Below are 27,594 nucleotides of genomic sequence, written 5' to 3' on the forward strand. Positions count from 1 at the left end.
TTCCAAGGAAGAGGGAAGTGCCAGAGCCCAGATTTAGAGGTAATGGAATGCCCGATAAGTTTGTGAGCAGCAGGGAACTCCAGGAGGATTAGAAAATAGGGAATGTGGTGAGAATCTCAGAAAGACGAGGGTAAGGCAGGGTTTATCTCCAACACGTGGAAACCCTGCTTGAATGATTGGACTTTTACTGCCACGATCATTTTACTTACAGTACCTTTGAGACTGGAGAGTCTTTGAAAGGGGTCCCACTTGGCATATCGGGACCAGAACCAGACTTGGATGGACGGGCCAGGAGAGGGTCTGAGGGGACGGAGCCCAGGGCTTCCGAGGGAGGAAACACGGAGCAGCGTCTTGAGCACAGGGTAATTGGGTTAACTGGCTGAGACACTGAGCGTGGTGGCACTGGGGGCCTTCCAAGGGGTAGGGCTCATAGAATTGGCCCTGAGATGATGCTCCGAGGCTCTTCAGGTCTAGAGTTCAGAGGGAACCAGGGACCGAGTCCAAGAGTGAACCAAGCGTGGAACTGAGGAAGTGTTATGTCATGTGGGCGTGAGGTCGGACTCTGAAGTTTGGTGATGGCAAGTTGCTCTTTCTTACTGGCCTGATCATACAGTCTCAAAGTCATCCCCTTCTTGAAGGGCCTTCCTGAAGTAAGTTTCCTGGTCTAAAGAGCCTACCAAGATCACACCTTTTCTTCCCTGTGTTCCAAAAGAAACTCAGAAACACTGTTGTATTTTTTAAGCTAGGGATAGTAATCACAATGGGGAAACAATGGTTAATAGAAAACACCCTACCTCTTAGTGTCGTCTTTTGATTGATTGGATTAAATGATTAAGATACCAAGCACATGACAAGCGCTCAGTACATACAGGTGATTATTACGTGTGTTGGGATCTGGAGACTTCCTGGGACTGTGACTGTATTTGGCCCGACGCAGCGGTTTGTTTCACGGCACTGCCCAAACCCCACCCCATGCGGTCCCTGCACTTGATCTGGACCTCAGCCTGTGCTGACTCCCTTCTGACGGGTTACAGCTTCTCTCCGGATGTCCAGGTCTCCTTAGGGCCACACGACCTGCTCCAGCTCAGAGCTTCCTTCTATCTAAAGCTTCAGTTTTTCCAGTTACGGATCATTTTTCAGAACCCGAAAATCTAATGCACTATATGATTTTTCTACAGGGTGTGCCCTAGAGGAATGGGTGGCTTAAAATGCATTTCTGGTTCGGTGGGTCCTGCAACCACCCTGAGGTGTGAGGTCATGTTACGTAAAGTTCCCTGGCAGTTGTCAGTGTCGCTTGTGCCTTTCCTGTCGATAGGCAGGTGGCTTTGGTGGATCTAAATCATCCTGCCCCATCTATGCCATTATCCTCTGTAAGCTTTTACCTGGAACCAAATGTTAGTTATGTTGACCATATAATAAGAGCTCCTTGGTGCCAACTGCTTTGTTGACTGGGTCGTTTTATACTGACATGCCCGAAACTAGAAGGAGAAGTCTGATCGGGTCATTTTGTACTGTCACATCGGGAGTTAGAAGGAGACCTCTGACCTGGTTGTTCTGAATTGACACATCTGGAATTATACAGAGAGGGCTGGCCAGGTCTTTTTGTACTGACGTGTCTGGAGTTAGGAGGAGATGTCAGACTGGGTCTCTTTATTGACATGTCTGGAGTTAGGAGGAGACCTCTGATCAGGTCAGCTTGTATTGACAAGTCTGGAATTAGAAGGAGATGTCTGAATGGGTCACCTTGTACTGGCACATCTGGAGTAAGAAGGAGACATCTGACCATGTCGTTTTGTATCCACGTGTCTGGAATTAGAAGATGTCCATTTCCCCATAGGCACATAACAAATGGCTTGCCCGTGGAGCCCATTTGGCAGCTGGTGAGACTCTCCGTGCTAGCCTGCCTCATCACGGTTTACTTCCCCTTCCAGGTGACCCTACTGCTGGCCTCCCAAAGGCAGCTCACACAAAGCAGGTGGACAGAAGATAAAACGGACGCTCGTCCCAGGATGGCAGTAGGGAGTCAGCTCATTACATGAGGGTCACAAGGAGGCTTGTGTGGAGGTGCTTGAGGATTCAAAGAGGCAGATAGAGCAGATGCTCGGATGTGTTGTTATCTTAGCCTTTTGCCTGCACATAGCTATATGTGTTTGCTTTGCTTTCTTCTTCTATTTTGTTCACATGCATGTATGCCTTCAGTTGTGGAAATCAATATGTTTTATATTTCTCAACATATTTTTAAAATTGTTATTTGTACTTTTCATATGTTCAGCTGTGTGAAACTTAGAGAGGAAAGAAAGCCTAAGGATGCCAAATGAAAGTGTTATTTGCAAAGAGAGACAAGTCTGCTGTTTGATACTGAGTGATGTATGCAAAGAAGCAAGTGGCACTTAAATGTCATCATGCAAAAGTTGGTAAAAGGCACATACATTTGTTAGTGAATGAAGATATTGGAAGATAAAGAGAAAACAGCCAGTTACTTGGATGGGATTTTCACGGACAGAGGGAAATACCAGGGACAGAGTTTGCCAAACAAGTGCTGAGACGGAGGGCGGGAGGCGTGTCCGTGTGGCTTGGCCGATGACGATGACATCGGTGTTCCCACACAGCAGCGCATCCATACAGTGGACTGTCCACAGGATTTAAATCAGCTTTCGACAGAAGTGAAATTAAAACATTTCCTGCTGAGCAGTGTCTATTCTGACGGACCGAGCATGTTCCTAAAATGCACCTTATCTCGGTACCCCCAGGTGTCCCCTGGACTCACGGACTAGTTCCTCCACGTGTGCCGAGGAGGGAGCGACGACCAGGTACGCGACGTCCTTGGCAGAGTCACTGCTTTCAGACGTCACTCCATCCACCACACCCGGACAGGTTTCCAGCCTCAGGATGGAGCTGGGGTCGGGGAACGGCTGCCCAGACGTCAGGAAGTGCTTCGGGGCATGCAGCGCAACGGAAGGAACGCTCAGTTCCATCACCTCCACAGTGTGCGAACTTGGCAGGTTCTCAAGTCTCTCCAGGTTTATTTTCCTCCTCTTTAAACGGTGATTTGACACTTACCCTCCCCTGCCATGAAGATTAAGACCAGGTTATGTACGGCACCCTCTACAGTGTCTGGGACTTGACAGGTGTTTAGTAAATGGTAGGAGGACTTGTATGGTTACGTTCACTGTGTTCAGTGTTTTTTCCATCAAAACTGATGATGCTCTCTTGGACGGAATAGATTTTTGGACAGAATACAAAGAATGCTTCTAAAGGTAAAGTGCATGTAAACACCACTAAGCCAAAAGCATGTTAAGCGTTGAGTTGTGAGACAGAAGCTTATGGCATCACTCAAAGTCTCCCTGTCCATGCCCAGGACACACCATCTTTTAGGAGACACCACTACCTACCCCAAATCCTGCGTACCCCAAATCTAACGTTTTCATTGCTGGACCACACTAAAAATGCTTACATCTTTTCTCATGATCATCTTCTACGGTGGGAAACGTTGTCTTCCTCTTCGTGGAAGGCAAATCCCATGAGACAGACAAGGGGTCTTAGACCCAGTGTCACTTGCCCCTACGTCTGCTGGGCCACTGTCGAGCAGCTGGGCTCTCCCAGGTCTCGATGGGGGGCCTTCCTGTGACAGACGTCTGAGCATCTCGGGTGCACCCACCTGCCGCCCTCAGCTCCACCCGTGCGAACCCTGCCTGAGTCTGTGATGAACTAACGGATTTCACAGGACTGTGTGGGTTTATTTATGCAATATTTTTAAAATGTACTTGTGTTTAACATATTCCTTGACCTGTTTAACATCTGCACTGCCTTCCTCTCCTAGGCAAGCATTTTCCCACTTCAAGGAACTCGAGTAATAAGTACTTGCCACGGTGCTTTCACATTACAAAGTACGTTCGCCTCCCTGAGCCCATTTCATCCCCACAGCAGCCTTATGAGCTTGGCACGGGAAAATGATTTTCTTCTCTTGTGGAAGGAGAACCTAAAGCTCAGTGACAGAAGGGATCCCTCCAAAGTTAAATAGCTATCAAGTGGTAGGGCTGACACCAAACTTAGTTCTTTCTGTTGTTATTATTAACTCAAAAATATTCAATATTTTATTCATTTTGTCTTAACTTGATCAAAAACATTTTTAATTAAAGTATAGAAAGTCTTAAACAGAGATTATTCTTAACCACTACTAACATTTCTAATTTTATAAAATTACCTGAAGAGTTATGAACTTCTAGATGATTTTTGTCTTTACATTTTTCCAAATATCTCAAGTTTTCTTTAGTAAGCATTTCTTGTGTAATCAGAAAAACATTAGCAGTATGTTTAAGATCATTCCTGGTTCTACCAACGGAATAAAGTAAATTATTTACTTTTATGAAGTCCTAAATCATTTTTAAATTATATTTTGAAAACATAGTCTTCTGCATCTTCTATTCATTATAACAGAACTCAATCCTGTGCCCTATCAAACAGTGTTTCACAAATAGAAAACATGTGCTTTCTCATTTACATGAAATAGTTTATCTCTTTATTCATGTGGATGATAGTTATATAATGAGATTAACTGGTTGGAAAACTGCTCTGCCCTTCCATAGCCAGTGGACTGTTGCATTCCAGGGTGATTTAACTGGGATCACAATTGCCAACTGACCTCCATGTCTAACTGTTCTGCAATTTATGAACTAAATGTTAAGTTTAATCCCTAACACCATATTCAGTATATGCTGTTGTAAGTAAAGCAAGAGAATGATGATAAAATCTTCAATTTAGAAAGAAAATGTTCTGTGTAGTACCCTAACTGATCACCCATATGGCGATCAATGCTCGACGGTAAGGAAAATGAGAGGACCAACATTTTTTGATGACTCCTTTCCTTGTTACTAGGATGATTCCTTAAGTGGTCAGTTTGGCTGGCTCAGCAAGGCCATTGGATGCATTTGCTACACCCTGGTGTCAGCAGTGGGATGGGAGAGAGTGTGAGAAATGCAGAGTTCATTGCGTGGGCACTAGCAATTACGCAGGATGCACGAGTAGTTTCCCCCTGTGCCATTCACTAATGTTTCGCTAGATCATGGGAGGGACTGGGCTGAAAGGGGGCTGTACATGGGGAGGCAGAGCTCAGGGAAGTGACTATTTGCCAACTAGGAGTAATTTTTTTTAACTAAATAAAGCAGTTTTAGCTCTTAAAAGAAGCTAACAGCAAGAATCCAGAAAGCCCCCAGGAAGGATGGAAACCAGAACTAGGAAGCCATTGATCTAAGTTCTCCCTCCATCTCTGCCTTTCTGTGTAGGTGCACACTCTCTCCTCCATCCGCACACCAGCTCACTGCCCCCAAGTTCACTTTGCCAGTTTGGATGTATTATGTCCCCCAGAATGCCATGTTCTTTAATGTAATCTTTTGGGGGCTGATGTATTAGTGTTGATTAGGTTTTAATCCTTTGATTGAGCATTTCCATAGAGATGAGACTCAATCAGCTGTGAGTGAAACATTTGATTGGATTATTTCCATGGAGATATGGACCCCACCCATTCAGGGTGGGTCTTGATCTAATCACTGGGGTCCCATAAAAGAGCTCACAACAAGCAGAAGGACCTCAGAGCAGCTGTGAGTGACATTTTGGAGAGCAGCTCAGAGAGACATTTTGGAGATGGCCTCTGAAAGCAGACTGTACCTGACACTTCGGGGATGCTAGCTCAGTGTTTGCTCTGGAGAAGCTAAGAGAGGATAAAATGCCCCAAGAGCAACATTTGGAAGAAAGCACAGGAGCTGAGAGAGGAGTTAGAGTTAGAACACAACCTGGGATCAGCAGATGCCAGCCATGTGCCTTCCCAGCTAATAGAGGTTTTCTGGACACCATTGGCCTTTCTTTTGTGAAGGTATACTCTGTTGATGCCTTAATTTGGACATTTTCATGGCCTTCAGACTGTAACTTTGTAATTAAATAAATGTCCCTTATAAAGGCAATCCATTTCTGGTATTTTGCAAAACGACAGCATTAGCAAACCAGAACAGATTTTGGTACCAGAGAAGTGGGGTGCTGCTGCTGCTGAGCTTGCAAATACCAAACATGTTGGAGTAGCTTTTTAAATGGATAAGGGGAAGAGTCTGGAAGAATCATGAGGAGTTGATAGAAATGGCCTCGAATGTTTCAAAGAGACTGTTGCTAGAAATATGAACTCTAAGGAAAGCTCTTATAAGGCCTTGGACATAAATGATGAATGTGTCATTGCAAACTGGAAGGAAGGCAATTCTTGTTTTAAAGTAGCAGAGAATTTGGCAAAATTGTGCCCTGGTGTTGGATGAAAGGCAGAATTTGAAAGCGATGAGCTGGGATACTTAGCTGAGGAGATCTCCAGACTATGTGTGGAGGATGTAGCCTGGCTTCTCCTTGCAGCTTACACTAAAATGTGAGTGGAGAGGGATAAACTGAGAAATGGACTCTTGGGTTCAAAGAAAACAGAAATTGATAATTTGGAAAATTCTCGGCTTCCAGAGAGTGAGACCCCAGAACCTACAGCCCCATGTGAGGATGTAACCAAACGTGGAACCCAAATACCATTTCAGTACAAGCCAAGATTAGAGATGGAGTTATCCAGAAAGAATTTGTGGAGACTCCTATTGTCTGACAGTTTTGATCCCTATAAACTGCATGCCAAGCCTACAGAATTTTTGTGAGATCTGTATAAATGGAAACACTGCTAGTCTGGACTGGAGGAGACAGAAAAGGAACAAATTGAAGGAAATATTTCTTCAAAGACAGAGTCATGGAGATTGAGTTCTGGAGTCAAGAGGCCTTGGTCAGGGAGAGCAGAGCAATCCGTGCTTTTGGAAAGGGTGAGTTTGCCCCAGAGGTCGAGGGTGGGCCTTCTGCTTCAATGCTCACTAACAGGGCTGCCACCCCAGGCCCCAGAGAGGGTGGAGCACTTTCCCCGGGGACTGGGGAGAGCCTGGCCACCAGCCCACTGTTCTGAAGGGGTTGAGCTGTGTCCCAGAAATGGAAGAGTCGAGGTGCTGCCCCTATGTTTAAGGAGGCTGGGACCAAGAAGGTGGTCTCCCCAATGTGTGGATATGTTGAAGCACTCACCCCAGTGTTTGGAGAGAAATGGACTGCTGCATAAGCCTTTGGAAAGGGTTGGACTCCCGCTCTCTCAAGCCCCAAGGATACAATGATATTCTACAAAAGACTCAGACTTTGAAATCTAATGGAGTTTGCCCTGCAGGTTTTAAAACTGTTTCAGTTCTGTGAACTCTGTTTTCTTCTCAGGTTATCACTATGTCAATCCCCTGACTGTCCCTCCTTTGTATATTGGAAGAGATAACTTGTTCTAAGTTTCACAAGTCCACAGCTAGAGGGGAATTTTGCATTAGGACAGACCACACTTGTAACTGATTTTGATGGGATCTTGTACTTACCTATTGTTAGTGAAAGGATTCAAGTTTCCGTGACATTGTGATGGGATGAATGTATTTTGTATATGGAGAAATCATGTCATTTTGGGGTCCAGGGGTTGGAATGTGCCAGTTTGGATAATTATGTCCCCCATAATGCCTTGTTCTTTGATGCAATCTTGTGGGGGCAGATATATTAGTGTTGATTAGGTTGGAATCCTTTGAGTGTTTCCAATGGAGATGTGACTCAATCAGCTGTGAGCGAGATATTTGATTGGATTATTTCCATGGAGATATGGACCCCACCCATTCAGAGTGGGTCTTGGTCTAATCACTGGAGTCCTATAAAAGAGCTCACAACAAGCAGAAGGACCTCAGAGCAGTTGTGAGTGACATTTTGGAGAGCAGCTCAGAAAGACATTTTGGAGATGGCCTCTGAAAGCAGACTGTACCTGACACTTCAGGGATGCTAGCTCAATGTTTGCTCTGGAGAAGCTAAGAGAGGATAAAATGCCCCAAGAGCAACATTTTGAACAAAGCACAGGGGCCAAGAGAGGAGCTGGAACACAACCTGGGATCAGCAGATGCCAGCCACGTGCCTTCCCAGCTAAAAGGTTTCCCGGATTCCATTGGCCTTCCTTTTGTGAAGGTATGCTCATGTTGATGCCTTAATTTGGACATTTTCATAGCCATCGGACTGTAAATTTGTAACCCAATAAACCCCCTTTATAAAAGCCAACCCATTTCTGGTCTGTTGCATGATGGCAGCATTAGCAAACTGGAACATTTACATACAACGATTCCAGCTTCCTTTTCCTGAGCTCAATTCCAAATTCTTAGGGACTGGGCCAGCTTGGGTTACATCTGCATATATAAGGCCAGGATGATAGGTAACATCACGCATCCTGTGGATGGGTGTGGGTTTCCAGCCGAGGCATCACTGTGAACTGAGTAGACTCTCTGAAACTATTTCAGGGATAAAGCTAGAAAGGGAGAGGAATGTGAAAGACCTTGAATGCCACAATGCCTTGATATGGGAGATGAGGATATGTAGTTTATGAGAAATAGAAGGGCATTTCACTATACGAGATGAGGAATTCAGGAAACAAATTTGAAGAGAAATGTGGGAGAATCCAATTTTGGACATATAAGTTTAGTTATCTGTTAGACCATCCAGAGGTAACTATGTGGAAAGCAGATGGAAACAAGGCTTACACACTTAGGAGAGAGGTGGAAATTTTAGACCTGGATTTTTAGACCAGTCGAGGGCAATATATTCAGCAGATTAGACCACTTTTTAACATTAAAAATAATTTTTTTTGCTACAAAAAACAAAATACTTAAAATTGCTTCTCAGAAATTGTCTACATTCTCTTTTTAAATATGATTTTCCCCATATTTCTTTATATGTCAAGTTTTCTTTAGAAAATCTATCCAAAATACACAAATATCATTATAGAACTTTGTTTATATTTCCAAAACAGAGTGCCCATCAGAATACCTTCTTCTAAGCCTGATGGTTTATACTGTCCCTTCAAAAAGTAAAATTATCTTTTAATTAAGTTGTCATTCTCAAAGATATTCTGGAGAAAAAAATATAAATTAAAATCTATAAATTCATCTTCACTTCTATTATAATGTAGCAATTTATCAACTAACCCATAGTAGTCTATCAACTGAGTAAGACAGTTTCTTGTTCTCCTCAGACATAGCTGATTGCACCTCATGAAGCAAGAGCTGGCTACAGTTTCTCCACTTCTTTATTAACAGTTATAACTGAGACAGGTCATTCTTTGATTTATACATTTTGACTAGTTTTAGCCTCCAAAGAACGTCTTCTTTCTCCTCAATCTTCTTCACCGATTTTGCTTTTTCCTCACTGAATCCTTGGTTGGAATGATTTCTGTTCACAAAATCATTTTGGAGAGTACTGCATGACCCCAAATCAAATGATTTAGAGTCACATGCAGTGCAATTCTTGAAGGTATTTTTCGAATATGCACTTTCTTCTAATTCACTGTGTATGTGTTTAAAACTTGCTTGAAATTCCAAACAGTTTTCTGTTGAGGATGCTGGTTTCTCAAAAAAGATCTGATCATTTTCTTTCTTTACTTTAAGGCATTTTACCACACTATAAGAGGAATTCTATGAAGATCTTGTCTTCCTTAATAGTTCACGTGTTGTGCTCGTGGGTGGCTGCCATGAACTACTAGGATGGGGAGACTGATTCCCACAGGACTGTGGTGTGCTGGGCAACATCACAGCTGGGACTGGTGGATCTCCATCCTGAAGATGAAATCTTGGTTGTAGAAAGAGCACTTGCTCGACTCCACAGCAAACCCCGAATAAGTCCGGCTACTGGCTGCCATGCGGGCTGCCCCCCTCCGCCGTTCCCAGAGTGCCCGAAACTTTGATCTTACCTACAGCCAAGGTTGTTTCCTTGAAAATACAGTGTTTACAAAATCTCCATTTTTCTAATCACCGTTCTTTCTATTACTTGAGGGAATTTTTTCATTTTTAATTGCTTTTTTAATTTTTCTATAGCAGGAATGGATTTTTCATTAATAAATTGAGTATTTTCATTTATATGATGTGTAATGTGGGGTATCATTCATTGATTCAGTCAGTCAGTCATTCTTCAACCATGCATTTATTAAGTGCATGTGGAGGGATGGTATAAAGTGAGTCAGAAAAGACCTTAATAACACTTGAGAGAACAAAATTCCTTAAGAGGCCACATGGGAATTAAAATCATGTATAAAATAAGCAGGTGGCAATCTAACTATAATTTCATGTATCAATGTACAATCTGGACCTTGAAGAATTTGGAATTCTAAATGGGAGATTTGTCACTTCTTTTCCATTTATTTATTTATTCTGTTGTTTTTATCAGTATGTACTCATAGATATTTATTTTATGCTTTCAGTTACAATCCAGTACTATGTTACTTATTTTCTTGCTGAAATTCTTCCAACTTTGACCTTTGGGAGCTCTTTGATTTGGCTCCTGTGTCCCTTTGGTAAATCCCTACCATATGGATTTTTTTATTCTGGAACATTTTCTTACTTTCTGGCACTACAAGATGCTCATCTTGTGTGTGTGTATGTGTGTGTGTGTGTGTGTGTGTGTGTGTGTGTGTGTGTATCCCCAGGCCTAGAATAAGTCATTTTGCCAAAGATTTCTAGTTCATTTTATGGGAGAATATATCAGGCAGGAGCTGGGACCAGGTGTGCTTGTTGCTACTTGGGTGTTGTTGCTTTCAGCCCTCTCAGGTGACAGAGCCAGGAAACAGGTGTGTACGTACTAATCTCTGTATATCTATCTATCTATCTATCTATCTATCTATCTATCTATCTATCCATCTATCTATCCATCTATCTATCCATCTATCTATCTATTTCTATCTTAGATAGATGTAGGTAATTTATAGGTAAGTAAGGTGAAGTGTGGTGTGCTGGGCAACATCACAGCTGGGACTGGTGGACTCTCAGTCCTGAAGATGAAATCTCGGTTCACCTCCTGACTGTAGAAAGAGTATGTACTTTCTTAGAGTATTTCATTAATAAATTGAATATTTTCATTTATATGATGTGTAATTTGGTTTATCATTCATTGATTGATGATAAAATAAAAAAAATATTTTATGCATGATTTTAATTCCCATGTGGCCTCTTAAGGAATTTTGTTCTCTCAAGTGTTATTAAGGTCTTTTCTGACTCACTTTATACCATCCCTCCACGTGCACTTAATAAATACATGGTTGAAGAATGATTGACTGACTTTCTTAGATAGATATAGATAGATATAGATGTATTTATATCTAGTTATGTGTAACTACATTAATCTAAACATGAATTCATACTGCTGCCTCCACGCTAATCCAAACCACATGCATCCTTCTAGTCTCTTCACCTTACTTATCTATAAATTTTCACTCCAACAGTGAGAAACCTCGCTGCCACCATCTGCCATCCATTTGCTCACTTGCTCCATTCCAGTATCCGTATATCAAAATTGTTAACCATGGAAAATAAGTTCATCAACAAGAGTACCTTGCAAGATACAGTTTCTTTTGACTTTAGACGTCCAGCCTCCAGTTATTCCAAATTTCCTTAGGTCGGCACCTTTTTGTCCCTTTCAGTGAGGTTGTTTCATAAGTCTGTAACACAGACTGTTTTGTCACATTCTGCATCTCATCCTGGAATCTTCCTGACCTCCTAAATCTTTTTCTAAAACTTTGCATATACCCAGGCTCAATCTTCATGCTATAAAGTTCTATGGGTCTTGACAAATGCACAATGGCAAGAATCTACCATTATCATGTCATAAAGAATAGTTTCACCACCCTAACAAATCCTGTGTGTCACCTGCTCAGCCACTCTGAGTTCTCCCAAACCACTTTGAAACACTGATCATTTTTATCATCTCCAAGGTGTTGCCTTTTCCAGAATGCCCTATAAGTGGGCTCATACAGTGAGCAATATGCATTTAAGATTCATCCATGGCTTTGTATGGCTTAATTGCTTATTTATTTGTACTGTGTGCAGGATTTTGGGTGGACATAACTTTTCAAACCAGTTGGGTAGTGTTTCGGTTTGCTAATGCTGCCCTTTTGCAAAATACCAGAAATGGATTGGCTTTTATAAAGGGGGTTTATTTGGCTACAAAATTACAGTCTCAAGGCCATAAAGTGCCCAAGGTAAGGCATCAACAATCGGGCAACTTCACTGGAGGATTGCTAACGGCGTCCGGAAATCCTTTGTTAGTTGGGAAGGCATGTGGCTGGTGTCTGCTCCGGAGTTCTGGTTTCAAAATGGCTTTCTCCAAAACGTCAGTGTCAGCTTCCAATGGCCATCTTCAAAATGTGTCTCTCAGCTCCTCTCCAAAATGTCACTCTTAGATGCTTTGTTCCTTCTGTATGTGAACTCCTTTATACAACTCCAGTGATCCAATTAACCCCCACCCTGAATGGGCAGGTTAAAACCTCCATGGAAATTTTCCAACGTTTTCACTCACAGTTGGTTGAGTCACATCTCCATGGAAACAATCAAAGGATTTCAATCTAATCAACATTAATACACCTGCCTCCCCAAGATTTCATCAAAGAATATGGCTTTTGGCAGGACATAATATATTCAAACTAGCAAATCCCACCCCTGGGGCCCCAAAAGATATACAATTTCCAAGTACAAAATATATTCATCCCATCACGATATCACAAAAACTTAAGTCATTTCAGTAACAATAGGTAAGTACAAGATCCCATCAAAATCAGTTTCAGGCACGGTCCGTCCTAAAGCAAAATTCGCCTCTGGCTGTGGACCTGTGAAATTTAGAACAAGTTATCTGCTTTCAGTATACAAAAGAGGGACAGTCGTAGGATAAACATTCCCATTGTCATAGGAAGAAAGAGTAAGGAAAACAGGGTTAACAGGGCCAAAAACAGTTTTAAAACCTGCAGGGCAAACTCCATTAGATTTCAAAGTCTGAGAGTCATTTAGAGAACCATGTTTTCTCCTTGGGGCTATAGAGAAGGGAGTTCAACCCTTTCCAAGGGCTTATGCGGCAGCCCTTTTCTCTCCAAACGCTGAGGTGATGCTCTAACATATCCACACACTGGGGAGACCACCTTCTCGGCCCCACCCTCCTCAAGCATCGGGGTGCCACCTGGACTCTGCCTCTCCAGGGCAAAGGCTCTCCCCTCTCTGAACAGGGGGGTGGCAGCCAGGCTCTCCCCAGTCCCTGGGCAATGTGCTCCACCCTCTCTGAGACCGGGGTGGCAGCTCTCTTCCTGCGCAGCGAGAGGGAGGGCCCCCCTCAACCTCCGGGGCAAACTCATCCTTTCCATGCGTGTGGGACACTCTGTTCTCCCTGCCTGAGGCTTCTTGACTCCAGACCTCAGCCTCCATGGCTCTGTCTTTGGAGAAACTCTTCCTTCAATTTGTTCCTTCTCCATTCCCTTCAGTCCAGATCGGCAGTGGCTCCATCTATACAGATGCTGCAAAAATCTCGTTGGCTTGGCACGAGGCACACAGGGGTGGAAACCGTCAGACAATAGGACTTTCCACAAATCCTTTCTGGATAATACAAAGGTATTCTCAGCATGTGTGTACACCACACAGCACAGTTGTGGTGGAACTCTGACGGTCATTTCCAGTTATTTCCCAGAGGGGACATGTTGGTCAGGTTTTCTTAAAACAATAATTTGTGTTCCTCTGTGGTCAGACAAGATTCCGGTACCCTTTAGCCTCTTCAGTGGGTCCACAGTTGTGCCCCATATCCCAACTCTTAACACTTACTAATTATGTGACTAGGGCCTTACCTCACCTCCTTTTTATATTAGTGTGCCCTCATCTGTGAAACGGAATTAACAGTTCCGACCTGCAGGTGATGCCGAGATGCTGTGAGTTGGGTGCCATAACCCAAGCACTGAGCCAAGGATGCAATAAAATAAACTTGGCCTCAGCTGATAAAAAGCACAGGTGCGCCCATCCGATCACCGACAGCCAAGGGAGGGCATCGCTCCGTTACCACAGACACAGACCCGCTCAGCCGGGGGCCCCTGGCCAGCCCGGCTCCTGCGAGGCCCGGGGAACTGGCTCCAGGCAGCTGCCCCACGTGCGCAGTCAGCGGCTCCCGGAGACCTGGGGGGCCAGCGCCGGCTCGAGCCCTGGGTAGCACCTTCCTCCAGGTCGCTGCTGAGGTATAAAAAGCCCATACACATTTGGCTCAGAAAGTTCACGGAAAGTTCATCCCCTAGACAACTCTGTTGGAAAAGCATTCTGTAAATCATCCACTCCAGAGGGCTGCTGTGAGCTTTATATAAAATAACACACATAAAGCATTGTGAACTCTTTTTGACACACAGCAAGTAGCCTGCACTGGAATTTCTTTTTCTTAAATTAGATCTTCGCAGCTATATGTGGAAAAAAATTAGTCTCCATCTATGCCGATGCTCAGAGTTCCCTTTAAGTAAAAAAAAGTCATTTTTAAAGGTCCCGTTTCCCGCTGTCTGGGCTGTGTCTTGTGGTGAATTGCCCTGGGGATGATGCCAGGCTGAATTTGCCCTTTTGAAAGGAAAGTAAATTCCTGACTTTGAGGAGATGAAAATGTAACTATTCCCACCGCCCGCCCTGCTGCACTCATGGACAAAGCATGGTCATCGTGAAGCTTTCACACATTCCTTCCAGATTAAGCAGCTTTAGCTTGTCTCCTGTTCAACTGTAGCCCCTGCCTGTTACCCCCGTGACGCAGCAGGGACAGGGGAAGGACGCGAGGCAGAGGGCGAGAGGCACAGATGTGCCAGCCAAGACCCTCCCTGCCTGGCAGCGTGCGTCCCCTTGTCCACTCATGCACCATGTCTCACCGGGCTTCCCTGGGTGCCAGGGGGGCTGAGACCCGCACCCCACAGTGCACCCCAGGCTGAGGGGGCCACAGACCAGGTGGAACACTGCTTTCATTCTGGAACATGGAGCTGGATGTGCATAAACGTCCAGTTTCTCTAGCTGGAGCACTGGCTCTACTAGTCATGGCCTCGGCTTTGTAGCTCATAAAGGGAGGTAAGTAGACAAGAAACAGGTTCTGCTTCCCTCTGTGGTTCCTGGGAATGGGACTGCCATGAGGTCACCCTGGGGATTTGTGTCAAGAAAGGAGTCCCAATGACATTTTGCACTGAAATTGCATTTTTCCTGTCTCCATTACTCTCAAACTGAGTCACATGAATTTATTTGGGAATTTTTTTGCCAAACAAAATGAGACTCATATTCTGAAGATGACACTGTTAGGCAATTTTCAGGACATTTCCCCATATTTCATCAGTCAGATATCTGGAAAACTTTTTATTCCTTTTTTCCAACAGAGTAGGTACAATTCCATTTGGGTGGGGGATGAGAATAAATAAGCAATTCATCATCAACATCCCACAGACTTTCTGTGAGTTAGCTATGGAATGTGGTCTTCTTCCCATTTTGCAGCTAGAGATGTAGGGAGTAATTAATATTCCCATAGTTACACAGCTTTGTAAGAAGATATGGTGTCTAAACCCAACTCTTCCCAAATCCAGTCCCAACAATCCCTTAGTTCTGAGTCAGGAGATTTGAATTTTTTTTTTTTTTAAATACATACAAAGTTTATTAAAAATAGGTTGCAACTGAAATAAAGTAGGAATGGAAAACTACAGCATTTTTGATGTCTTTTCCATAATAATGCACATTTATGAAAAGCACTTTTACACATATTCACATTTGATCTAATCATCCAAGGATGGCCAAGTCCACTTGTTTACAGGTTTTACAGCCACACATACAAATATCCTTGTGTGCAGATATTTACATGTATTTGCATGTACTTATGTGTATTTGTTGTTTTTCCATATATTAACAGTAATTCATATGCATCTTTTTCTCTTTAAAGAAAGTGTCGATTTAGTCACTCCAAGGCTACCAGTGTTGTCAAGATATTTGGGAGAAGCCTGCTCTTCCTAACGCTTCCAGAGTAAAAGTAAGTACATCCTTCATAAACACTTAGAACCATTTTATTCACTTACTTAATCAAGGGGAATGGTAAATGTACACTTTCAAATAAGAACCCTGATATACATAAAAAAATATTTACACTCGCCTTTTTATTGTGTTGACCCTGTGACTCGGGGGATTCAGCCAGGGTCAAAGCTTCTAAAGGAAGGTCTGAATGTGCACAGTGCTTCAGGGTTGATAAAGCACTTTTTCATCCCCTGTACCGCTTTAATTAATCCTATCCATTTATTTACCCTGTAAGGTAAGCACGTGATTTCCGTCCATTTAAAATAAGCAAATTTAGTCCCAAGTGGTGGTGGAAACACGTGTGGGAGAAGAAAGGAATGGGTGTTTATATTTATTAAGCACTGATTATTCCTTTGGCCCTACATATGCTTTTTATTTTATTTTTCACAAAGCCATAGGGATTACACATTTTATCTTCCACTTTTATTGTGGAAACCACTGAACCTAAGTTTGTAAAATGAAACTGCTTCCGTCCTTCCTTTGCATTCACCCGCACCTCTGGACATGCTGAGTCTTCTGCTTAGAATAGAGTTTCTGCCACTTGTCTGTCTGTTAATCTATTTTTCATTCTTAAATATCATCTCCAAATGCATCTGTTTCAACTGTCTCGTAAGTCACTGAACAGGAAAGGAACAAACCAATACTCACAATAGAAGGGGATAAACGTGTTGAGGGTTGTAGAGCACGTGAGCCACTAGGAAGGGCAGAGTGGTGGGTTCTGTGGGTCAGCACAGCTCCTTTATCCTTCCATCCTCAGGTGCAAGCATAGCAGACAGCAGAGTGGCCATCAAAATTGTTTGAATTAATATTCTTCATACCCAAAATGAACTTTGAAAGTATCAGAGCCGTGGCTCACAGGGAAAGGACAGGGCAATTGAAGAACATTTAGTGCGCATTACAGATGACCACCAGGACTCATTCTGACATCTGAGATGTGCACAGAGCTGCTTTAGGTAGAGATCTGAGCAGACACTGGGAAAAATGATGACAAAGAATGCAATCCACATCGTAGGCCCCAGGTCCCCGGGCCAGATCTGTCATCTCCTGGAAGCTGGAGGGTTATTCTTATGTTTTGCAACTGGCTGGGTGTGCTCCTGAAATCTTCCCCGATCACACGTAGTGTGGGTCCCACAGCTTGGTGCAGGCGCAGGCGGGACCAGGAGGATCTTCAGCAGCACACAGCAAAAACGCCAAAATGATGGTGACCTCCAGGTGCAATCTCCGATTTCATCTCCTGTGCAAGGCTTTGAGGTGGCAGTCTAGGTTCATATGGCAGCACCATGGTGAAAGGAATCCAGCTCCCTCCTTCTTTCTTGTCCTTGTTCGTTAGAACTGGGGTCCCATTGTCAAGGTCACCTCAAGGTCTGAATGTTGGGGTCGCTTCCAGGTCACGTCATGGCCGCTGCCACTTCAGCCAGCAGAGCCAGGGTTCAAGCAGCAGGCAAGCAGAAGCAGAGAAGGACAACAGGATTCAACCCAGCAGCCTGTCCCATTTTTAAGATTCCCTGTTGGTGCCCCTGCCACACCCAGACTTCTACTTATTGCATTGGCCAGGACTTAGTCAAACGGCTCCTGAAAGTGGAAAAGATGCAGGAAAATATCATCCTTTAGCAGAGCACACTGCTGCCTTGACTCAAACCTGGGTTTGTCACACTGGATGCAGGAGAGAATAGCTGAGGTGTGGGCAGCTCACAGCCTTTGGACAGATGCTCCAGGCAACACAGGCTGAAGGGGCCGGTGAGATGAGGTGGCATCTCAGGGATGTCCATCTCGGCCTGCACCAGGTGCAGTGGGGGATGTGGCCTGGGGCCCCAGAAGCTCTTACAGGGTGAATCAGGAAGCTAAAGCATGGCTTACATTACTTTACTTATATCTGCTGGGAAACTGACATGCTGTGCTCTGATCTTGTTTAAATGAGGACTTTCCTGCAATCCCCCAGAAATTGCTCATGGTAAATATACAATGATTTCTGTGATCTGAGCAAACTTCCCTTTGGAGGATGTGCTGTTAGTGTGTGGCCGGACCTCTCCAAGCACCACGGTGGCCTGGGAGAAGGCAGTGTCTTATCGGGTGGAATCTACTCTGGAGTTCTCAGTGGTGCCCACACGGCCCAGAGAATGCTTAAAGCTAGGCTGGGAGTGACGGCAACATCCATAACTTCCTGAAGCCTGTGGAAGAAAGACAGTAAATCCCACATCTGGATGCTTCCATTCCTGGGTTACATGATGAACCAAAGGAACACTGTTTCCTGACAGTGAAGTTTCTTACACAGGCTGATCATTGAGATTTCAGCTTGACATCCTGGTGGTCTCCGAAATGTTAAATTAGGATTAATGTTAAATTAAATTGAGTGCAATGTGTTGTAACACTTATAAAAAGTAGTCAAGTTGAATAAAGAGAAAAATCCAAATACAATAATTGCAGGGATGCTGAGGGCCGTTGCAATACTAAAGCTCAGTATGGAAATTACTGAGATAGCTCCATGGTTTTAAGCCTGGAGTTGGTAGAAGCTCAGCGTGGTGGGGGGTAGATTTGGAAGTGAAGTGATCACGGTGCCGGGCTTGGGGGTCCGTGGCCTGGTGGTCCCGCGGTGAGCGCCGGTCTGCTGTCCTGCACGAGTCTGCCGCCGGGCCAAGCTCCTTCCCGGGCAGGCAGAGCAAGGGCGTTTGCGGGTCAGGCCTCAGGGGTCTGATTTTCACGTGACACCTCGATGCTTGTGTTCAGCCAATCAAGCACAATTTCAGTCCTCAAGTTTTAGTATAAATTTAGGCAGAGAGAAGCATCAGCTTCACTCTGAGTTTTTTTTTTTTTTGTTTTTGAAATGCAGACTTTGCCTCACTCCAGATGTATTGAATCAGAACCTACATTTTAACAAGGTCCCAGGTGATTCATACACACTTGATAGTTTAGAAAAACAGCTCTGAAGAATAAAAAGCAAAGCTGCTTGGCTAACACTTCATAATTAAAAAGATACATTATAATTACGACCCAGCACACAGAGGGAAATGCATCCATTGTAGCCCACACTTGGAAACACTCCAAAGCGGAAACGCTGTAACAAGAAGAGGGCGTAGGGACTCCTGGACGAGGGGAGCTCTGAGACGGCCAGGTGCTGAGGCTGATTTCGCGAGAAGGACAGACTTCTGAGTTAGGAAAATCGAGTCTGCAGCTGCCCTGCTCTGATGCCTTCACACACCCCTCAGGACACCTCAGCCCTGCTCAGCGCCTGGACCCAGAAGCGGCCAAGGCCCCGCACACGGCGGTCAGGCTGTGCTTGGGCCTGTGGCCACAGGAAGGCTCGAGTGTAGACTGAGATAGTGACAGAGTCTGTAGCTCAGATGCAGCCTTGCCCTCAGCCTCTGCTGGAGCGCAGCGGGCAGAGCAGATGCAACCCCAGCCGAGGGCGCAGGTGTGGACCGCTGGACCTGCTGCCGACACCGGCCCGGAACAGACCTCTGCACCTGAGCTCAGGTCCCTGCAAGGCCTGGTTCAGCAGGTTATTTTACCTAAGAAAGTTTTAAAATGTTTAAATGGTACGATGCTCTTTACAAATTAGATTTTTTTTTTTTTTTTTTTTTACCATATTCACGTTCACATCCAAATGAGTCTCCCCAGTCCTGTATTGATGACCATTTGGTGAGTTCCTGAAATTTGTTGCATTCAGTTCAAATGCTAATATGTTTAAAGTCACATTATATAAGCTCCTAATCACAGACTTGTCTGTGAGAACCTTAACAATGGCACCTGTGTGGCAGGTCTCTTTAACACATTCTTAGTGGAAATCACCAGAAATACACCAAACTCCAAAGGGCCTTTGTAAACCCCCAGTCATTTGGATCCAACAACCACTGTGTTTACTTAGAATTCATATTTTTATTTTATTTCTGACATCAGGTAAACTTGCATAATTGTATGATTTGCCAAACTGTAAGAGGCCCATAGATTCATTTCCTTTCCAAGTAATTGGCACAATTAGATTCAGGGAAATTTCTGCTCACTTCTCTGGTCACACACAGACACCTGAGACCTGCTTGAGTGCTCTGCATAATGAAAATGCCAACTGGGCTCGCTGGCTGGAAAACAGTAATTCCAATTGGAATAGAAAGCAGGCATTGTAATTGATTAAACCCAGGTTGCAGATCACTAATTTGTTGCATGATTATTTACTTTCTTCACTTTCTTCTTGTTAAAAGTGGAGATAAAATTAGTAGGTAGTAAAATTCATCCTTTTTAAAGTATAGTCCTATGAGTTTCAACAACCACAGTTATGTAACTACTGCCACAATTGAAATATAGAATTCCCTCACCCCCAAATATTTCCCTGTGCCCCTTTGCAGCCTGGGTTTTGTCCCTTTGGTTTTGACTGTTCCATGATGTCATGAATGGAATCAGATGATACGTGGCCTTTTGAGTCTGTTTTTTTTTTTTTTTTCACTTAAGATAATATACTTGAGATGCATTCAAATTGTACATTTTCAGCAGCCGTTGCCTTCCTGATGCTAATGCTGTTACACTGTACAGACGATAGCATGGTCTATACAATCACCAGTTGGAGGAAATTTTGGTTGTTTTCTGTTCTTGGTAATTATGAACAAAGACGCTCTTCTTTAGTAAGGAAAAGATGAGGTTAGGGCTGCTGTCAGCTCCATTCACAGTGTGACCTCAGGAAATTGACTTCTCTTTTGGAAAGTGATCAATCACCCTTTCTCCTAAATGAGGACATTGCACTAAACCACTTTTAAAAGTATGAGGCCTGGCTCCTTCTAACAATGAAATACTTAGAAATCCCTTAACCAATCCATGTCACTGTTTCACCATGTACTCTGTGAAAATCCTACCCATTTCATGTACAATTATGAGGTGGAAATGATACAATGCACAATAAAGTGCCTTCAATATTACAAAGGACAATTCATGTAAAAGCCAAGATTTGTGTCCGCTCCCTCCCAGCTCTAAAAGTTAAATGGTCATCCTGTGAGAGGTTTCTGTGGACAACACCACTGATCTCTCTGCTCACCTGGCATCACGTTGCAGGGAAGGTGTGGGCAGCAGACGGCTCACCTGCCTCAGAATGCCTGGTCGTCGGGCCACCTGCCGTGGCTGGAGGACTGGGCTCTCTCCCGCTGGACATAGGCACATGTTGTGGACGCGTTTCCCTCCCTGTCGTGGGCACTTCTCGCTGCTCAGTTCTCTGGAATGTGAAGTTGAAACCCTGGATTTCACTGCATCTGGTGTCCTAATTCCAGAATGAGACTTGTTCTCATAACTGAAAAGTAACTGTAAATATATCTGATGTGTCTCAAATAGCAGCAACTGGAAGACAAGGGAGAGCTTATAAAGCACGGCTCAAGGCAGCAGTGGGAGAAAAAATAGCCTTATTCATGTTTGTAATTCTTCTGAGTCCAGCTCTCCAGTAGAGGAGTCAGGAGAATGAAAAGATCGTGGTCGTCTGTGGCCACACCTGTTAGAAGGGGAATTTAAGTAGACCCAATGAGAAGTGATAAATAGACATTTTATGTGTTTAACTTCAGTGAGGCATTATTTCTTAAATGAATTTGGTACTAGGGTGGACCCTTGCAGGCAGATATAGAGCCCCCTCCCCTCCCCCGAGGCTCCATTTCTAGGCTCCCCCATCCCCACTCTGCGTCGCCCCTGGGAGAGCCCCTGCGAGGGCACAAGAAGATGGAGGAGGCTGGGCCCCCTCATGCTGTCCCGTGTTCTTGATCTCATGATTACCTTTTGTTTCATTTGTTTGCTGCTTCAATAACAGACCCACATGCAGGCCGCCTTGGCTGAGTGTTAGCACCCCTCTCAGGAATCTTTTCTCCAGACTGACCTGGCTCAGTCCCCAGCCCAGGAGTTCAACTGACAGCACGTGTGGGAGGATTTGATCAGCAGAATTATTGGCCCCCGGTGAGTCACAGGCACTGCCCTCTGATCAAGGCTTGGCAAGGACTGCTCTGCAGTCTGGGTGATTTCCTCAACCTCCTTCCCTATGCAAGGGCATCCGGGAAAGGGTGTGATGTGTATCAGAGGCATCGGACACAGGCAGAGAACAGAAGAAGGAGCCAGGAAACCCAAAAGCCCAAGCTTCTTCCAGCTCAGTGCGCTGTATAAAATTCTCCAGCACCCTTTCTGTGTGCAGGGGACACCCATCCTTTCTCTGTTCCATCCCCTGCCAGGATCCTTGCCCTCAAAGAGATCACGGACCAGTCGGGTGATCTGGAAAGCAAGGAGGATGCTGCATTCAAGTGCCCTCCCCACCAGGAGGGGAAGAAGTCTCAGGGAACTACGTGAAGGGGCTGGTGAACGTCTTCCCAGGAGAACTGCTTTTGATGAACCTTGACTAATCAGTAGCCACTAAATACGTTGAACGGGGAGGCAGAGGCTGTGGGAGAGGAGAGCACGGCCCGAGACTCACCCCAGACGGGGGCCTCCAGCAGCCTCAGGGTCCTCACCTGTGAGTGGACTAAGCGTTCGTCGTCTTCCATCCCCTCGCTCATTTAATAAACACGTAAGTCACCATAAGGACAGCCACATTTTAGAGTTTAAAGTTGCACTGATGGTGATGGCACAAGTTTGTGCCAGACTCTGAGAACGAGGTCTCTAGAGTAAGGGACTCGACTACATTTTGAACTTCTGAGCTTCATGTTAGGTGCCAAAAGAAACTCACCTCTAAAAAGTTATAAGATGCCCACTTTTTGGAAGGGAAGGGAACAGAGCTGCAAGTATAAACGCATTTCAGTAGAGCTCTTCTTGAACTCCTCTGATGGTCCATCGTGGCCTTATGGTATCTGAAGTTCTCACTTTCCTGCTCCCACCGCATAGTGTGTGCTTTCAAGCTGGGCTTCCTGAATTGTGATGTGTGTGTGTGTGTGTGTGTGCCTTGTTTCTGAGGTCAGCTGCTAAGCAGTTTACAGGAGTTGTGTTTGCACAAGGACTAATTTAGAGATTAACCAAGTGACTTTGCCAAAGCCCCTGGAGGCTTTTCACGAAAGCTCCTAAACCATCTTTGCCTGTGGATGCTAGTGTCTACGAATGTGTGTGTGTGTGCGCGTGGTGTGTGTGCACATGTGTGCATGTGTGTGCATGCGTGTGCGTGTTTAACCACAGTCCCAGCTCCACAGCAACAGATTTACATGATGCCTTCGCTTTCTTCTTCCTCAGACTAAATAACAACCTGCATACTAAAAAATTAAACAAACTGTTTTTAGCGGCATAGAAACTGTTTGTGGTAATGGCAGGTGGACAGTGTGTTGAACCCTTGGCCAGAGATAGGAAAGTTTACCCTTAGTGCTTCCAATGACTAAAACCAAGGGACAGATGAAAGTCATATGCTCAGAAGCCAAATACAATCCAAAGGCTTAAAACAGGGATTTTATTTCCCAATTATTATCCGTTTATCTTCATGGGGGAGACACAGAGGAAAATTGTGGGGGAGCAGAGGGGAGGGAGTGCTGACATACACACTGGACTGCAGGGCTAGGGACAAGCATCGATATTTTTAATAGTTCTGATATACCAAGTGTTTTATATACCTCCTCTTATTCTAACCTGTGGGAAAGTTCTATTATTGTATTTATTTTTGAAGAAACTGAGGTTTCTGAAGTTAATTTGTTTACTCCTGACTGTACAACTGGTAAGAAGTGCAGCAAGAATTTGAACCAAGATCTACCATGTGCAGAGTACTGAGCCATTTTCTCTATGCTATGATGATTGTGTGTGTGTGTTTGTGTGTGTGTGTGTGTGCACGCATGTAGGAAGAGATAGACGCAATTTAACCCCAAAGGACAAGTGTTAAGCAGGAGTGTGGTCAGGATGCTTTGCCTTCCTTTTCCTGTTTGTTCACACTCCACAGATTCCTGACCTCAGGTTGCTGCTTCTGAAATTTTGGGGTGCATAAAAGCATGAATCTGTGAACAGAATTAAAAGTGGCTGTGGGGAGGGTTAGCAAATAGGTTCAGGGCACTGGTGAACTCTTCCTTTTTAAATTTTTGTTTTGTTAAAATGACTAAAGCTTAACCTTATTTGGACTTAATGGAAAATAGGTACAACCTAAAAACTAAAAAAAAAGCTTATACTTACATCTTCCACAAAGCTCTTTTTCCCCTTCAGACCTAATTAGAGTTCTCTGAACTTCTCTGCAAGCCTCATATCCCACTGTTCCTTCCCACACATGTGAGTGCTAAAAATGCCGGAGCACTCCTATCTGCTGAACAGCCCGTGCAGCCCTCCCATGCCCCCGAGACTCCGGCCATGCTGTGCCCCCTGCACGAGGCAACCTTCCTGCACTCAGTCCTCACCTGGCAGAAGCCAACTCAATTTTCAGAGGCAGTGTATGCATCACCTCTGCCGTGAACTTTCCCAAACTCCTAGACCATCAGTGTGGACAGGGAATGCTGAGCTGAGAAAACTTTCATGCCGCTGGCGAAGTGTCTTCACTGTTCATCTCTTAGATAGCGGTCGTACACCACCAGTGACAGCCCCGAACTGACCACCTGGCTCCTCCTCTGGGAAGCCTTACGTGCTTTCTCACCCTGCTTCCAGCATGTTCCCTTGACCCGTGGTCCAGCCCACTGCTGCCTCTTGCCTCTGCTTCTATTCCTTCACATTGTTTTGGATTTGTCTGCATTGACTTTGGCTTTGGTTTTGATATAACTGGATTGTTTTGGATTGCTTTGGGCAAGATCCTTCCAAAGGGCTATTCCCAGCAAGAGGAAAGAGGGAATTCACGCACAGGAACATGCAGATTCACTCACAGGTAACTCACAGGTACGTGAGGATTCACTCGCAGGTAACTCACAGGTACGTGCAGATTCACTCGCAGGTAACTCACAGGTACGTGCAGATTCACTCACAGGTAACTCACAGGTACGTGCGGATTCACTCGCAGGTAACTCACAGGTAAGTGCGGATTCACTCTCAGGTAACTCATTCTAGCGTTGACCTACCTATGTCTTGTAAACTCTACCACATCTCACTGGCAATTCCACAGCGTTGACATTTAAGGAAATTTTGGAAATTGAGGACAAAAGAAAGAAACAGAAAATACTACTAGACCTATATAGCAAGAGAACAGATTGATTTAGTAATCAACAATGTCCAACAAAGAAAACCTCAGGCCAAAATGGCTGCACTGTGAATACTAATATGTAGTATTTGAAGAAATAATGTCCCAAACTTCCCCAGATTGATGAAAAACAGTCTACACCTCCAAGAAGTTCAACAAACTTTCACTGAATAAATTAAGAGAAAGCCACACTGAGACCCATCATAATCCAACTGTTGAGTGACAAAGGCAAAGAGCATCCTGGAAGTGACAAGAAAAAAGCAGCTCTTCACATACAAGGAAAATGCAAGGGATGCAGAAGAGCCAAAAACAATCTTGACAAAGATACAAAGCTGAAGAACTCATCCCTCCTGATTTCAAAAGTTACCATAAAGCCACAATAATTAAGTCAGAGCAGGACTGGCATAGGATGGAGAGTCAAGAAATAAACCTTTACATTTGTGGTTCATTGATTTTCTACAAGGGGGCCAAGGAAATTCAATAGGGGTAGGATACCTTTGTCAACAGATGGTGCTGGGGCAACTGGATATCTACACACCAAAGAATGGTGTTGTCCAGCACCTTCCACCATATGCAAAAATGAACTCACAAGGAATTGCCAACCTAAATGTGACAGCTAACCTTATCTGAAGATAAACAAAACAAAACAAACAAAACTTAAGGATTTCTGATTTCTGCTCCAAAATATAAAGAGCATGGAAATCATTACTCCCATCCTCATAGCAAGAAATGTGGTAAACAAGCTGAAACTCTCTTTAGATCCATCAGAGAAATGAGGTCACTGGGCAAACCAAAGACCATGAAACTAGAGGCAGACATGTGCAAAAATCACAGAAGTCACTGGAACCAAGAACTTGTGGAAAAATTTAGGCTGTAATCGGCGAACTGCTGAAGGTGAATGTGAATGAGCTGGAGAGTTAAAAAATTCCAAGAATTTTACCTCCATTGGCCCCAACAGCTTCTAAAGTGACTATTGAAGAAAAATCCTCTCCTGCTTCAAGGAGGGGAAAGAGTAAAAGTCATAATTTGAATTATACCCAGGATAAAAAATAACCATTCTGAAATAAGCCCAGAGAATTCTTTTTCCACGTTCCTTTAAGAGAAACTACTTTCCCAAACCTAGCCAACTTGGGAGAAGGAAATACTCACTTCCAGGCCCCCTAGTAGTAGCCCACTGAAGTGGGAGAGGGCACGCCGAGAAGCACTTTCAAGCATCACAGCCCAGGACCCCAGGCCCACTGAAAGACCGAGAACCCCTCACCCTCACTGCCCCCGTATCGATGGGGCTTCTGCACAATGTTAGAGGGTTACAGCGGCTGGACTTCAAGGCCCAGATTCTAGGAAGCAGTTCCTACGGAAGCTCAAAGGCATTGGGAAGACAAAACAAGGAAAGTAGATGAAACCGAAGTCTCCAACGCCTACGGCTGTAGAAGCAGCAAACACAGAATGAGTCCTCGTCCGATGAACATGAACCTCATGCCAAATGCCCAGTTACCTCTGTCCCATTACCCAGCACAGCACACACACTAATCAACAAAAAAAATTATAAGGCGTGCTAAAAGGTAAAACAAAACAAAACAAAAGTCTGAAGAGACAAAGCAAGAAATAGAACCATACTGAGACTTGGATGAGATTTTCCAATTATCAGACTGGGAATTTAAAATAACTCTGATTAATGTAATAAAGTTCTAATGGAAAAAGTGGACTACATGCAAGAACAGATGGTAATGCAAGCGGAGAAATGGAATCTCTAAGAAAGTATCCAAAGGAAACACTAGAAATGGCAAACATTGTAACAGTATTACAGAGTTTCTTTGCTGGGCTCGTCAGTAGACTGGATACAACCAAGGAAGGAATTGGTGGAAAAATCCTAAACTGAGAGACAGAGAAAGCAAGAATTAAAAAAAAAAAAAGAAAGAAAAGCAGAACATGATATTCAAGAACTGTGGGACAATTCCAACATATGTAACATGAGTACAATGGGAATACAAGAAGGAAAAAAAAGGGAACAGAAGAAGTATTTCAAGTAATAATAGCTGAGAATTTTCCAAAATTAATGGTAGACACCAAACCACAGATCCAAGAAGCTCAGAGAACACCAAGCGGGATAAATACAAAAACAGCCATAAGTATTCATATCATATACAAACTGCAGAAAATAAACAGCAACAGCAATGAAGAGAAAGTCTTGAAAGAAGCAGAGAAAAAAAGTACCTTATTGAGAGAGAAAGAAGAATAACATTAAATTGGTTTTCTCATTACAAACTATGCCAGAAAGATCGGAATGGACTGAAATATTTAAAGGGTTGAAGAAAAAAAAAATCACATCAATCTAGAATTCTGTTTGTAATGAAATTATTCTTCAAAAGTGAAAGAAACTGAAAACCGTCTCAGACAAACAAAAACTGAGAAAATGCACGGCCAGTAGAATGTCACTGGAGGCCACTGACGCATTGATGTTTTCCCTCCTTACACAAAGTGCTTATAGTACATTTTTTAAAAATGTGTGTGGATTTTATAATAAGAACTTAAAAAAATTGAAGTATAATATACACACGGAAATGTACAAGTATTAGGCATGATGGGTTATCAGAAGTCACC

General features: G+C 43.9%; 1 pseudogene; it reads right to left on the bottom strand.

Moving 5' to 3' along the window:
• Window positions 1–8,929: 8,929 nt before the first annotated feature.
• On the bottom strand, window positions 8,930–17,692 carry LOC119516978 (annotated as a pseudogene).
• Between the last annotated feature and the right edge of the window lie 9,902 nt (window positions 17,693–27,594).

Source organism: Choloepus didactylus, chromosome 20 (genome assembly GCF_015220235.1).
Source record: "Choloepus didactylus isolate mChoDid1 chromosome 20, mChoDid1.pri, whole genome shotgun sequence".
NCBI lineage: Eukaryota > Metazoa > Chordata > Mammalia > Pilosa > Megalonychidae > Choloepus > Choloepus didactylus.